Source organism: Balaenoptera acutorostrata, chromosome 20, assembly GCF_949987535.1.
Source record: "Balaenoptera acutorostrata chromosome 20, mBalAcu1.1, whole genome shotgun sequence".
Taxonomy (NCBI): domain Eukaryota; kingdom Metazoa; phylum Chordata; class Mammalia; order Artiodactyla; family Balaenopteridae; genus Balaenoptera; species Balaenoptera acutorostrata.
This window is the reverse complement of record NC_080083.1, coordinates 5,202,555-5,219,011: the sequence shown is the minus strand read 5'-3', so window position 1 is coordinate 5,219,011 and position 16,457 is coordinate 5,202,555.

The following is a 16,457-nucleotide window of genomic DNA, read 5'->3' as shown; positions in this document are numbered from 1 at the left end:
TTTGCTTTGTCTGTTTGTCCTTATCTATCCTGCACCAAAATACATAGAAAATGGTATAAGAGTTAAAACTGAAGCTATAATAGGACATTTCTTGAGTTCAAGAGAGTTTTCTCTACAGAATAAGGTTCACTGTATTTCACTCAAATTCACACTGAGACATTGTCTAGAAAACTCTTCAACTACATCGATGAAGAAAATTTATCAAGCTTCTGTATAAGGAAATAATAAGGAAAAAAGTAATCCATGAATAAATACGTAAGAACTAGGCTGGTATCACACTTTTTTAGTGCAACCCTAAATGCCAGAAGACGATGGAGACCTCAAAGCAATTTTGAGAGAAAATGTTGTGAATCAGGAATTTTATAGCTTGTCAGGCTGTCTTTTATGTGTGACGGTAACAAAAACACATCCTCAAATAGAAGGACTTGGAAAATATCAGTCACGTAAGCTTCATGGAAAAATGTTCCTTGAAGAAATAATTGCAGCCAACAGAAAATCAAAATTAGATGTTTGAAGCTGGGAAAATAATAAAAAAAAGATTGGCAATATGCACCGAAACAAATTAAAATTAAGAGGGATCCAAATAATTGTAAACCTGTCCTAAAAGTGCCACAAACTAGAATTGTCCTCACAAAAGAAGATAAAACATTTTAATGCAGAGTGATATGAATAATCTTGATCTATAAAACCACATTACATTAACAGAGGCCATAATCTGAATGGGGGAAAAGAAAATGGAAGTGTGTTAAACATTTTGCTTAAGTTAGAGTGACCGAAAATGTACGTTTCTTAATTCTAGTAATTTTAAACTGTAGGTTAAAGAAAATACTGTATTTGAAAAACTCAGAGGTAATTCATCAGAGAAAAGCAAAGTGGAAAAAAAAAAAAGGCTGACCTGGTTAGGAAAAAAAGAGAGTAAAAGGAGAACTCATGAAGCAAAAACAGAAAAAGGAAAGTAGACATAGACCAAATATAGTACTTGTAAGAGTGATTATAAATGAGGTAAACTCACTCATTAAAGAAGAGATCCTGAAATTGATATGTAATGAAACAAAGTCCAGTTGTCTGCTATTGACTAAAGACATACCTAAAACGAATCCGTATTAAAAAAGTATAGCAGACACAAGAAAAAAGAAAAAAGTTACAATTTAATAGGCTATATAGAATTTAATATAGCATCAAATGAGACTATGAACAAAGACCACCATTTTAATTGTAAAAACTAAAAGATAATAGAGCACCAATTAACTTTTATGTTCCAAAATCAGTGAATGAAATATATGTAAAGCTCACACCCTTAAAAATACAAGGAGACCCAACACAGCCAAAAATAAATAAAAAATAATTAATTAAAAAAAAAAATACAAGGAGAAATTTATAGAAACATGCCTATCTCAAAGTAATTAAAGAATAAGCGATGATGTAGAAAAATATTAATAAAATGAATAAGTTGTATTTAAAGGATATGTTTTGAACTATATATCCTACAAACAGAGAGTATGCCCTTTTCCAGGGAACATGGAACTTTAGTTCGTTTAAGTATTATGTATTAAGCCACAAATAAAGTCTCAAGTATCAAAACAGAGAAATAAAATAAATATAGAGAAAAAAAGGCAATAGCTTTCACAATTTATCACCAAGAAGCATTTAGAAAGTACAGTGGGAAAAGATCCTAATCACTAAAACAATCCTCAAATATAAACTGCCTGGGAATAAGCTTCAAAATAAAAGTACAGATGAAGAAAAACCGTAAAAGTTTACTGAAGAATTTAGAACGAGATTTAAGAACCTCAAGAAACATATTCTGTTTGGAGTATAGTAGGACCTAAAAGTGAGAAGACATCAATTCTTTCCTCAATAATCTATAAGTTCAATGTAATTTAAAAAAAAAAAAACAGGAATGAGATTTAGGGGGAACCTAAATGTCTTCTTTGGGAAGAAAATGAGATAATAGCCAAGAAAATTGTGAAATGAAAGAGTAATTAGAAATGCATAAAGACAATGAAGATTATCCGAAGAAAACTTAACAAGTATTTCCTGAGTGGAAATCAGGGCAAAGTCAACAAAGATGTGTAGGGAAGGAGTGAGCCTTCAAGAAACACAGTTCTAGGACCACACTTAAGAGGACCAGGACCCCAGCCTCTGTTTCTCAGAGGAGTGCCATTCTGGGTCCTTATCGTGTTACAACACAGCCGTGACCTTGGACTAGTCCATTCATGCTTCTCACTGAGTCTAAATTCCTTAGATTCCTGGTCTTCGAGATGCTGGAGTGGAACTTGGTGACACGTGAAGTCCGTTCCATCTTAAGTTGCTTCTGAGTCTCGGAAAAAATTGGACATCCACGAAACTCAACTGGAGACGTGCAACCTTTTTTTTTTTCTATAATTCTTAATTTTTTCTGTAATTTCTATCTCAATACCTCATCTCTTCTGCTGGCAGGAAACAGAACTTAGTCAATTTTTGGAAAACCCATTTCAGTATAAATCACTCAGTTCTGGATTTCACACCCTTTCCTCTCCAGGCATCGTTGAAGTTGAGGACTACCTAGAACCCAGTGTGGGGCTGGGTTAGAGAAGCATCCAGTCCACATCCTTCATCCGTCCTAAGGACAGCATCCACTGGAGTGCACTTTGCTATCTGGTCCTCATGTGTATCTGATAAGGTTCCTATGATCCCACCCATGTTCCAGCTACAGAGTCCATCTCTCCTCTTTCTGCCACAGCCTTTCCTCCTGGTGATGAGATCCCTTTATATCTACCACTTCTTATTCAGTGAAGTTCAGTGCCTTCCCATTCCACTCTGGGACCACCAAGGGCTCTGAGAGGCTGTTTGAGATGCTCTCTGTCCCTTGCATCCCACACAGCCATCTGTGCCCACTCTCTCATGGCAATTGGTGATGCCTGAGAGGCTGCATTTGACTGCTTGGCACTGTTTCTGATCCACATAGATGTTTATATGGCTTTTGAACACAGATAGATTCTTTCTCCCAAGTCTCTTCTCGAAGTTCTAGAAATAAAAAAAAAAGAATCTTTGAAATCAAAAACTCAATAGACAAGTTAAATCTAAGACTCGACACAACTGAAAAATTGCTGAATTAGAAGATGATACTAAGGAAATCCCCTAGGATTCAGAATCAAAGTCATTTAAAAATAATGAGAAAATTTACAAGGAATTGAAGGTAGATTGAGAAGTTCTAATGTATATCTAATGAATTATTATGTAAGAAATAGATGGGATAGCTGAGAAGTAACATTTAAATGAAACATGCAGACTTCCCTGGTGGCACAGTGGTTAAGAATCTGCCTGCCAATGCAGCGGACACAGGTTCAAGCCCTGGTCCGGGAAGATCCCACGTGCCGCAGAGCAACTAAGCCCGTGAGCCACAACTACTGAGCCCGCATGCCGCAACTACCAAAGCCCGCATGCCTAGAGCCCGTGCTCCGCAACAAGTAAGCCCGTGAGCCACAACTACTGCGCCTGCATGCCACAACTACCAAAGCCCGCATGCCTAGAGCCCGTGCTCCGCAACAAGAGAAGCCACTGCAACAAGAGAAGCCACCGCAATGAGAAGCCCACGCACCGCAATGAAGAGTAGCCCCCACTTGCTGCAACTAGAGAAAGCCTGTGTGCAGCAATGAAGACCCAACACAGCCATAAATAAATAAATAAATGAATAAATGAATGAATGAAACATGCATTATTGGTCAGCAAATGGTAAATTTTTATATATGCTCCATGTGTGTTTTATAAGAAGGTATACCCTGCAGCTGCTGGAGATAGTGTCCTGTATATATCTGTTAGGTCAGGTTTTGCTGGTGGTGGTGTTCAAATATTCTACATCCTTATTATCTCTTGACCTGCTTGATCTAGGTCAGTGAGACAGGTGTGTTTATTCTCCCACGTGATTGTGAATTTGTTTCTCCTAGAGCCTTGCCAATATTTACTGTATCTATTTTGGATTATCTTATTAGGTGCATAGAGCTTTAGAATTATATCTTTCTGGTGAATGAAACATTTATTATGAATTGTCCCTCTTTATCTCTAATAATATTTTTTGTCTAAAAGAAAGTTCTGAGATTAATATAGGCACACCAGCTTTCTTTAGGTTAGTATTTTGCATGACGTATTTTTTTCTATTCTACTTTAAATCTCTCTGTATCCTTTTTGGATGTGATTTGTTTAAATATCATCTAGCTTTTATCTGGTGTGACAGTCTTTGACTTTCAATGCAACATTTAGTACATTTATATTTAATGTGATTACTGAAACACTTGAATTTAAAATTACCATCTTACTGTTCATCACTAATCATCAGAGAAATGCAAATCAAAACCAAAATGAGATATTACCTCACATCTGTTAGAATGGCTATCATCAAGAGGATAAGAGATCACAGGTATTGTTGAGAATGTGGAGAAGAGGGGACTCTTGTACACTGTTGGTGGGAATGTAAATTGGTTCAGCTGGTATAGGAAACAATATGGAGGTTCCACAACAAATTAAAAACAGAACTACCATATAAACCAGCAATTCCACTTCCGAGTATATATGCAAAGGAAATTAAAACAGGATATCAAAGAGATAACTGCATTCCCATATTTACTGCAGCATTATTCACAATACCCAAGATACGGAAACAACCTAAGTGCCTGTCAACGGATTAATGGATATAGAAGATGTGGTATATATGCACAATGGAATCTTATTGAGCCATGAGAAGGAAGGAAAGCCTGCCATTTGCAACAACATGGGTGGACCTTGAGGGCATTATGCTAAGTGAGATAAGTCAGACAGAGAAAGACAAATATTGTTTGATATCACTTATATGTAGAATCCAGAAAAGCCAAACTTGTAAAAACAGAGAGTGGATTGGTGGTTACCATGGGTTGTGGGTGGGTTGAATGGGAGAGATGTTAAGAGAGTACAAACTTGCAACTGGTAGATAAATAAGTTCCGGAGATCTGAAGTGCAGTATAGTGGTTATAGACAACAATATTATACACATCGAACTTGTGGAGAGACTAGGTCTTAACTCTTCCCAGCACAAAAAAGAAATGGTAATTATGTGATGTGTAGAGGTGTAGCTGATATTACAATGGCAACTGTATTGCAATATATAAATGTATCTAATCAACAGGTACACCTTAAACTTACCCAATGTTATATGCCAAATACATTTCAATTTAAAAAACCCTCCCATCTTTCTATTTGTCTTGTTTTCTCTTTTTTTACTCTTTCTTCTTGTGTTCTTTCAGGTTACTTTTTATTATTCCATTTTCATCCTTCTCTTACCTTGGAAATAAGAGTTAGTGGTTACCCATGAGAATACATCACATATTTGTAATGTATCAACATCTAATATCAGTTGATATTTTCACTCTCTTACTGAACAAAGCAGAACCCATAGAATACTTTTAAGTACTTTACCCCTTATCCATTGTTGATTCCATTCTATCTCGATTCTTTCTATATTTTAAAACTCACTAAGACATTATCATTATTGATTTATAGAGTCAAAATTCATATAAATGTACCCACATATTTATACACCTTTTATCTTTAAAAAGTTTTCTGTATTAATATTCAAGTATCTACAGACCCAAGTTTTATGTTCCTTTGGGGTAAATGGATGAGGAAAAGTGTGACTTTGAAATCTTTAACAGTGTTTCCTAATCCCTTTGGATTTGCAGCCTCCTCATTGTGGGCATTTCCTAAACCAAAATTTAAAAGCCTGGAGCCTGACACATGGTGTGACAATGGGCCACCAAAGTAGCGATTAGAATGACTCAGAAAATCAGACACATAGGATGGTTTCATCTGGAATTGTTGGATTTTGTTTTAAGATCCTACCCTCCACCACTTCATATATCCTAATTAAAAATTAAATTCTAAAATTCTAAATGAAACTAATCTTCTTTTAGGATTCTGTAGCACTTCTTTGAAATGCCTGGACACATCCTGAACATGACAAATCCAAGGGAAAGTATCACATAAATGAGATAAAGCAGTCAGCTCAAGTATCTGAGTACTACAGGCTCTGAGTGCCATCACCTGCTCAAATTCAGCAGGAGTTTAAAAAAAGCAGGATTGGTAATGAAAAAGGTATTTGAGGGTGGACAGTAGTCCATCTGTGAGGTCATGGAAGCATTTCTGATATTATGCAAATTATGCAATCTGACACCTCTCTGCAGTTAGTCCTCCTGGGACCTCAGGACTGGCAACCCAAGGATGAAGATCTCCATTACTAGATAAATGTCATAAATGGGATACTTGGGACCTGCCCTTCCTCTTGGCACTTGGAGAGCTGTGTGAGGGTTCCTGGGCTCAGTGTGTGTCCGTCCATACAGGACAGATTGCTTCTGACTTAACATGGGTGTTATGCCCACCTTCCTTGTTTCAGCCTTAAAATGGGAAAAGATGTTGAAGTATGAAGAATCCAAGTGAGTTCTTAGGTCTTGAAACCTTGTCCAATGGGATGTTTTCACAGCAGAGAAAATCCTTTGGCCATTTCCGGATCTGCTGGCCATTGTGAGGAGAGGAGCAGGGCACTTTCCAGTAGTGTTTGCGAATTTCTTTTCCTCCTTGTTTCAGGATAGGTTGTATGAGAGTTGAAGTCTGCCTGTGGGTATGATCCACCAAGCCCTACAGACTGACTGCAACATAAAAACTCATTCCCTCAGTAAGGCATGGCGTCTATCCATGAGAGCCTGTGGACTAAGAAAAGAGTCATAAATGCAAAGGTATCAGCTACACTGCTCCCCCTGTTCTTTAATCTCTGAACTGTACAGGGAAGAGCAGAGCTCAGAGCTTATCCAGAAGTAAAGACAGCAGGACAAAGGCAAGATATGCACTGTTGATTTACTAGAGAAAGTAGACAGTTCTCTGTACATCCTCAGACCCTTGTAGGACAGACTGGGTTCTTCTGGGGGAAGATATTTCTCTCCTCTCTGATATTCTACAGCCCTTGCCTCTTAGGATTGCCAGAGTTAGCAAATAAAAACACAGGACACCCTTTTATTGTATGCAACATACTTACACTAAAAAATTATTTGTTGTTTATCTGAAATTTATTTTACTGGGCTCCCTGTATTTTATCTAGTAACCCCGCTGCAGTTTATTTTCATGTCTTATTGGACTGCTTTCCGATTCCTCACTCTTTGTTGTATGTCATAGGTCTTGCTTTACAAGACTGCAAACTCTTGGGAATTACCTCTAATCCCTTATAGCATCTGACTCAGGATTGAGTTTTTAGTATGACTGCATTAATGTAAATTTAATTTGGTTTGACATGGATGTCATTATATCACTCCAGACAACAGGCTTGATGTTGCCAAGTGTATTAGAGACCCACCTCATAGAATCTAAAGATGCCTATAGGTATCTGATTCCAAAAAATGGCGCTGTACGCACTGCTTGTCCTTTGAAGCCGGCAGGAGTAGCAGCATGGTTTAGCTCAGTGTGGTCCAACAAAAATATAGTGTGAGCCTTATCTATACTTTAACGTTTTCTAGTAGCCACATTTAAAAAATGAAAAAGAAATAGAAGGAATCCATTTTAATTACATATTTCACTTCACTCAGTTTATCCAAAATATTGTCACTTCAGCATGGAGTTAATATAAAGAAATTTTGATGAGATATTTTCTATTTTTATTCATGTGGACTCTTCAAAACCTGGCATGTATTATACATTTATCACACATCTCAAACTGACTGCTAAATTTCACTAGAAATTCTTGATTTGTATTTCTGAAATTTGCAGTTGAAAAAGTAGGTTCACATACCCAAGTTTTATCAAAATAAGAGTTTTCCAGGAACTGAATTGAATATAGTTTTTTACATTTACAATTAACGTTTAATAAAGTGAAAAATTAAACTCCTCATTCACTACCAGCCGTATTTCAAGTACTCAGTCGCCTCAGTCCAGGGCTGGACGGTCTTTGGAGCATCCTTCTAAAATCCTCTTAACCGAGCAAGATGAATACAACAAACCTACAAACAGTTATATCCCTCTCGGGTCTGGGATCAACAGGGCGGACCGATTCCCTGCAATTCCTAATAATTCCCCTTGCTGCCACGACACATCTCCTGTGCGTCGGGTTTTTTTTCTTCCCATGGCAAAATCATACAATGTGATTTTACTTAAAAACCACCGAACGAGCTAACGCCATTCATGCTTTTTGAGCGTCTCGATTTTGCAGGTTGCTTTGTGGATGATGTTTTAATTAGCGAAGCCGTTTGCAGACCTTCCTGCAGACGTTAGGTCTTCTGCCATCTGAAACAATCTGAACCCCTTTGAAAAGGCGAACGCCAGAACCTCCCCCGCAGTCCAAACAGTTTGTGGACTATGTCTAAATAGTCTGGTGTACTAACCGCAACTGAGGAATTTGCTAGTGCATTAAAGTACTGTAACGAAAATGTTGTCATTCTGAGGCTTGGGGGGAGGAGTGGAGTATTGCTAAGAGCAGACGCTGGGGCTCTGGCAGGGCTGCAGGCAGTGTCAGGATCCCGGGATCCAAAGGTGATGGAGAGGCATCTAATTGTAGAGCACAGCTCTGATACTTGTGGTTTCCTTTCCGGCCGTGGAATTCGGTACAGTCCTTAGAACAGCTCGCTGGCCAGCTCTGGGGCCCTGCAGGAAGAAGGGAGGGGATTCCTGGAAGTTACAGATGATGGGGTTGGGTCCTTGTCTGCACATCTCTGGGACCGGACATCACTTTTCATTGTCTTTACCCAGCGCAAGGCAGCCTAACCAGAAGCTGGGCTCTCCCAGTGGAATTCAATTTATACTTAAGGCTGATGCAGATGGAAGCGTAATTAAATAAGAAAAAAAAAAAGAGAGACAATAGTGCACACAGGGGAAGAAATAGCTGCAAGATGCTAAAATAAGTGTAAATGTATTTCTCACCCAACTCATGTTACGTGGTACTTGTGTTTGATGTCTTATGCAAATGTTTCTCCTTCAGCGCTTCTTTGCATGTGATTAATTTCCCAGAGTCTTGGTATGTTTTCACTCTTTATTTTCTGGCCCTTAACATTATTATGCATGGAGGTGGCAGGGGAGTTGAGAGGAAAAGAAGAGACAGACTGGCTTAATTCTCTCCTTCACACGCAGGAAAGACGGGAGTCTTAATGAAGGGGAAAATGTTTGTTTGGTCATTTAATCCGTTTTAATTGAGCACCTAATATATGGAACACTAGGGGTACAAAAGCATGGGAGGTGATTTATCATTTGAGAGAAACTCCAGCTTTACCATCTTGTATGACCTTAGGCCAATGACACTTTTTTAAGGTTCAGTTTCCTCAATTTAAAATGGGGATAATAAAAAAAATTTTTTTTAATTACCTAAAAGGGGATAATAAGAAATAGGTAAAGGGGAAATCATATGTAGATTATTCAATAAATGGAGCCTATTATAATAATTATGATTAAAGATGAGTTATCACCCCCTCATTTTTTTTTTGCCCTGATCTTTGAAATTTTTAAAATAATTGATTCATGGCCCAGTACCTGGTCAATTTCTGAAAATAAACCATGGGTGCTTGTGAAGAATGCACATTCTCTGGTTGTTGCATTAAAATGATCAAAATACGGTAGCATAAATGATCTTACGCCAATTAGATAGAAAATTTAGATAAAATAGAAATATTCTTAGAAAAACATATTACTAAAACTGACACAAGAAGAATATAAACTCTGAATAATCTTAATCTATTTTAAAAATTGAACCTATATCCTCTGTAAGTTCCTTAAGTGAAAGCTTTTGGGTTGTAAACTCTGTTTTTCTCTATAAATATCTTTACATCCATCCTCTTTCCTGAAGATAATTTTTCTTGGCAACCAATTCTAGGTTGATAGTTATTTTTTCTCATCACTTTAAAAATGTTGTCCCCTTCTGGCCTCCGTAGTTGGTATTGAGAAGGCAAGAAGGCTGTCGCCATTCTTATTGCCATTCCTTTGCATGCAGGTGTCTTTCTTTCTGGTTCCCCCCACCTCTCCGCCCCCCGTTTTGCAGTTTCACTGGTATGCTATACATTTATTTCTTTAATTTACTCATCTTGGGGGTGATACTTTGTGTTTCCTGGATTTCTGAGTTGATTTTTTTTTATCATTACCAAAAAAAAAAAATCATAGCTATTGTGTCTTCAAACAATGTCTGTGCTCCATTCTTCAATCTCTTCTTCGGGCTGCCCAGTAAGACGGGTACTAGTCTTTCTTATTCTGTCATTCATCTTCCTTAACGTCTATTTTTTTTTTAGATTAGTAAATAGTCATTTTATAAATTGATATCAGGATGCAAGGATATGAAAGTTAATGCTAATTTATTTTCATTTTTATTTATTATTTATTTATTATGTTTATTTTTGGCTGTGTTGGGTCCTCGTTTCTGCGTGAGGGCTCTCTCCAGTTGCGGCGAGTGGGGGCCACTCTTCATCGCGGTGCGCGGGCCTGTCACTATCGTGGCCTCTCTTGTTGCGGAGCAGAGGCTCCAGATGCTCAGGCTCAGTAGTTGTGGCTCACGGGCCCAGCTGCTCCGCGGCATGTGGGATCTTCCCAGACCAGGGCTCGAACCCGTGTCCCCTGCATTGGCAGGCAGATTCTCAACCACTGCGCCACCAGGGAAGCCCTATTTTCATTTTTGAACAAGCAAGATTTGTTACCGGAAACATGTAATTTAGATAAAATAAGTGGAGATTGTATTTCTGCATACTTAAGCCTAAATGAAAACATGATGGATATAATGAGGAATGAATTATTATTCTCTAATCCAAGGTGGTTTATTTTGAAAATTAATGTCAATTCTGCTGAAACATATTATTTTTTTAATTTTTTTTAACATCTTTATTGGAGTATAATTGCTTTACAGTGTTGTGTTAGTTGCTGCTGTATAACAAAGTGAATCAGCTATATGTATACATATATCCCCATATCTCCTCCCTCTTGCGTCTCCCTCCCTCCCACCCTCCCTATCCCACCCTCTAGGCAGACACAAAGCATCGAGCTGATCTCCCTGTGCTATGCGGCTGCTTCCCACTATTTTACATTTGGTAGTGTATATATGTCCATGCCACTCTCTCACTTTGTCCCAGCTTACCCTTCCCCCTCCCCGTGTCCTCAAGTCCATTCTCTACGTCTGCGTCTTTATTCCTGTCCTGCCCCTAGGTTCTTCAGAACCCTTTTTTTTTTTTTTAGATTCCATATATATGTGTTAGCATACGGTATTTGTTTTTCTCTTTCTGACTTCACTCTGTATGACAGACTCTAGGTCCATCCACCTCACTACAGATAACTCAATTTCGTTTCTTTTTATGGCTGAGTAATATTCCATTGTATAAATGTGCCCCATCTTCTTTATGCATTCATCTGATGATGGACACTTAGGTTGCTTCCATGTCCTGGCTATTGTAAATAGGGCTGCAGTGAACATTGTGGTACATGACTCTTTTTGGATTATGGTTTTCTCCGGGTATATGCCCAGTTAGTGGGATTGCTGGGTCATATGGTAGTTCTATTTTTAGTTTTTTAGGAACCTCCATACTGTTCTCCATAGTGGCTGTATCAGTTTACATTCCCACCACATCTATTATTTTTTTAAGTGAGCTACACAACAGACTATCTCAGGAAATTGAACAAAATTCATTAAACGACTTTGTCGGTTGTCAAAAGAGGTTGCAGTAAGGAGGCTATGAGATGGAGCTAAGATGGTAGGGAGAGCAAAAAACTAAAGCCACAAGCAAAGTGAAGTCTGAGTAAAGCAGAGGACCCTCACCCATCACAGCAGGTAGGCCCTAATACCACTCCTCTTCTTGTTCATTTTGTGGGGTCTTCAATCCTTGGCTCAGGCACAGCTCAACAAAACATTTTCTCCTGCTACAGAGCAGCTAGCACAAGATCACTGTCATAAAATGTAATATATTTATCAATGTGGGCAGTGATCTCTGAAACCCAGGGTTTCTGCACTGTGCCCAGATTCTCACCTGACAGAAACCATGAAATAAATGCACCACAGAATGTGTGGTCATTTGTTTTGCAGCAATGAAAAACTAATGCTAAGAAAACTAAAACTAAAAAAACAAGAACAAAAACTAAAACTAAAGGAGAGTAGTAAGAGAGAAGAAATTTACTCTGCCTCCACCAGACCCCTTTTCAGGGTGACATGGGACAAGCAGAGCAATGCCACATTCTGTTTCTTCACGTGGGGTTACTACATTATTTTATGACCTGTCCATTCTTGAGCATTTGTAAGGCTCAAGTGTGCTGCTAAGAAATTTTATCAGGCTGCTATGAAGAGTGTTTATTCGCCAAGGTAAACTAGCTGTGGAATTTGTTGAATGATACTTGAGTAGAACTTTTGCTAGTTCTAATTAGTGTTTACATGCATTGACACTCATAATAACCCTGTGAGATATGTAAGCAAGTGGTCTTCCATTGAAGATGAAAGATGAAATGGCTCATCCAAGTGTCTTAGTCTGTTCAGGCCACTGTAAGAAAATACCACAGACTAGGTAGTTTATAAACGCAAGAGAAATTTGTCATAGTTCTGGAGGCTGGAAGTCTGAGATCAGGGTGCCAGGATGGTTGGGTGAGGGACTGCTTCTGGGTTGCAGACTTCTCGTTATATCCTTATGGGATGGCAGGGGCTAGGGAGCTCTCTTGGGTCTCTTTCAAAAGGGTGTTAATCTCATTCATGAGGGCTCCACACTCATGAAATAATCATCTCCCAGAGGCCCCACCTCCTAACACCATCACATTGGGCATTAGAATTTCAACATGTGAATTTTGGGGGAAACACAAACATTCAGACCGTAGCACTGAGTTTAACTGCTTATAAGTGGAAAAACCAAAAATGAATACGCATCTTCAAAAACCCAAGGCCAGTTTTTTCCTTTACGTGGAAACCACCTCTGACAAAGAAGACATTCTCTGAACCCCAACATTAATATTTAATTAAAGCAATATATTCCTAGGGTTTCTGTCCCCCAAAAGCAAAGTAAAATTAGAAACTGGAGATCGGCACTTTCTAAAATCATGGAGATCATCTGGTATATAGCTGGGCTTATGAAAGGAATTAGATATTTTGTATGTGATGGAAACTTCCTGTCATCATTGAAGAACCTTATCACAGACTCTCACGCACGTGTCTTTGTGTCAAATGTGGGATCCATGCTGAGAAGCATACTCAAAAGAAAACTTCAAATACAGAAGTTTCCCATATTCAGAGGTGAGGAGTCAAGCTGTCTATATAAGAAGCCCACTGTACGGAAACAGACTCACAGACTTTGAAAACAAAACAAACTTATGGTTACCAAAGGGGAAAATTAGGGGAGGGATAAATTAGGAGTTTGGGATTAACATATACACACTACTCTATATAAAATAGATAATCAACAAGGATTTACTGTATAGCTGATTCACTTTGTTATAAAGCAGAAACTAACACACCATTGTAAAGCAATTATACTCCAATAAAGATGTTAAAAAAAAAAACAAAAAACCCCAAGGATTTCTACTGTATAGCACAGGGAGCTCTACTCAGTATTCTGTAATGACCCGTATGAGAAAAGAATCTGAAAAAGAATGGATATATGTGTATGTATAACTGAATCACTTTTCTGTACAGCAGAAACTAATGCAACATTGTAAATCAATTACCCTCCAATAGAAAATAAAAATTAAATTTAAAAAGTCCCCTGTAGGGTCAGGACAGAGTATATACTCCTTTGCTGATGAGAATGAGTTAAGAGAAAATGGGAGGAGACAAATTGTAGACGTAGGGAATGTACAACTTTTTGAGAGTTTTGCTGTAAATGAGAACAAGAAAATTAGGCAACAACTGATGGGTCAAGGGAAAATGTGGTTTTTTAAGACATAGCAGCATATTCATATACTGGTAGGAATGATACAGTACAGGGCTGAAAATGGAGGAGAGAGGAGTGAACTGCTGGAATAAGCTTCCCTGACTGGGCAAGAGGGAGTGAGATCTAAGTATGAGCACCTAAGTACAGGCATTGGCTTTTGATAGGACCATGATGGGCTTGGTGTAGGACCACATAGGAGAGTTGACCTCGTGAGTACAGACACTGGTAGGTGAGTGGAAGTGGTGGTGGAAATTCAGTGGAGGTTCTCTTCCAGTCTCTCAATGATCCTAGTGAAGTATGAAGCCAGGGCTCTAACTTGCCAAGAATAAGGATGGGGCAGGAGGTGTTGAAGGTGAGAGTAGAGAGAATAGGGCATGAAACCAGGGCATTGGAGGAGAATTGTCTAGGGAAGTATATGTGCTTGCAGGCAGCATTGAGGTCTGCTTGAGGGGTGATAATCGTGCATTTAAACTGAGGCCAGTGTGTTTGTGTTGATTTTCCCACCTGTATTCAGCTTGTGTGCAGCAGCAGGAGAGAAAGAATGTTGAATTTCACCAAGGTCTTGCTTTTGCTAAATGAGAACAGTAAAGACAGAGAAGGACAACGGGGTGGAAGGCCTGCACGAGGGAATAATTGCAAGAATTCACCATGGAATTGCAGCTGGGTAAGAAGGAAGTAGACCATCAAAGGGATGAGAAACATGCATTGGAGGGCCTCCTGAATTGGAGGTCCTGGTGAGGTTGGAAAATTGTGATGGTCAGGATACCAGGTGCCCTGACTAGACAGATTGGAGTGAGGAGGACTTGTAGTTATTGGTGATGAAGTCTGGTTTATGGGCAACTGAGGTACTCACGTACTTCGTATTTATCATTATCTTTCTGATTGCTTTCTTATCTTTGCCTTTCCTCTCTGCTTTCATGGTCATTATTTCAGTCCTTTCCTGTGTGTTAGTAATTAAGTATTCAGCTATGTCAATTTCCGTTCTTTCTACTAAATTTATTCATTTTGTATTCGTGCTGTTTTGGCTCTCAATGTATCTTCTGAAATTCCTTTTTTATTTTATTATTTTTTTTACTCTATTCTCTTTGTTGTCTTTTGTCATTGAGTTTCTGCTGTCTTTACATTCTTCTAGAGCTCTTATATTTTGTCAGCTTTTTAAAAATGAAGTATAATTCACATACAGTGAAGTGCATATAATTTCAATCTCCTTTGACAAATGTATACACCTGAGTGACCTTTCTCCTCTCAAGATGTTGTTTGTTTGTTTTATTCCAGAAAATCCCCAGGGCCCCTTCCCAGTCATTCATCCTCAGAAAGAACTCATCTGGCTTTTCACTCAGTGTACTGTTTTTAAGATTCATACACATACATCGTCACTAGTTGGTTCCTTCTTACTACTGAGTAATATTCTGTTTTTTGATGGATCTGTTCTTCAACTGACTGTGTGAGCAGTTTCAAGTCTAGGGCTACTGTGAATAGAGCTGCTTTAAATATCCTTGTATGAGGCTGTTTGTGGATGTATGTTTTCATTTCTTTTGGTAAATACCTAGAAATGAGATTTCTGGGTCATAAGACAGAGGTATGTTTTTAAGAAACTTCCAAACAATTTTCAGTGAGTGTACAATTTTCCTCTCTCACCAGCAATGTATGAGAATCCCACTTGCTCCACATCCTCTTTGGTATTTGGTGTGGTCAGTTATTTTCATTTTAGCCATTCTAGTGGGTGTGTAGTACAATCTTGTTGTGGCTTTAATTAGCATTTTCCAAATCACTAACAGTCATGAGAGAACTTTTTCATGCACTTTTTTCCATTCTCATGTTTTCTTTTGTTCAGTATCTGTTCACATCTTTTGCCCATTTTTATTAGGTCATTTGTCTTTTATTATTGAGTTGTAAAAGTTTTTATATATTGTGGATACAAGCCCTTAACGAAATATATGTGTTGTGACTATGTTCTTCCAATCTGTGGCTTGACCATTAATTTTCTTAATCGTTTCTTTGATGAGTTGAAGGTTTAAATTTTGGCGAAGTCTAATTTATCATTCTTTAATTGTTAGTGTTTTCTGTGTTCTCTCTAAGAAATCTTTCTATCTCTAGGTTGAGAAGATTTTTTTCCTTGCTTTTTTTTTTTAAAGAAGCTTTAGAGTTCCAGTTTTTCCATTTAGACCTGTGATCCATCTCATATTAATTTGTGGTATGTTGTGTGATAGGGATTGAAGTTCTTTTCTACGATATAAAATTCTAATTGTTCCAGCTTTTGTTGAAGAGACTTTGCTTTTTTCATTGAATTGCTTTGGCATTTTTGTCAAAAATTATTTGACTGTGTAAGTGGGCCTATTTGTGGGCTATCTATTCTGGTTCAGTGATCTGTCAGTCCTTTTATGAATACCACACTGTCTTGATTATAGTCAAGAGTAAAATCTTGAAGAGTGGAGTAAGTGCTCCAACTCTCCTTTTTTTCTTTTTCATAATTGTTTTGGAAATTTGGCATGTCCATAGAAATTTTAGAGTTGTCTTAATTTCTCCAAAAAAAAAAAAAAAAGGCTTTTCAGATGATACCGATCAGGTTTGGGAGAATTGCTATGTTACCAATATTGA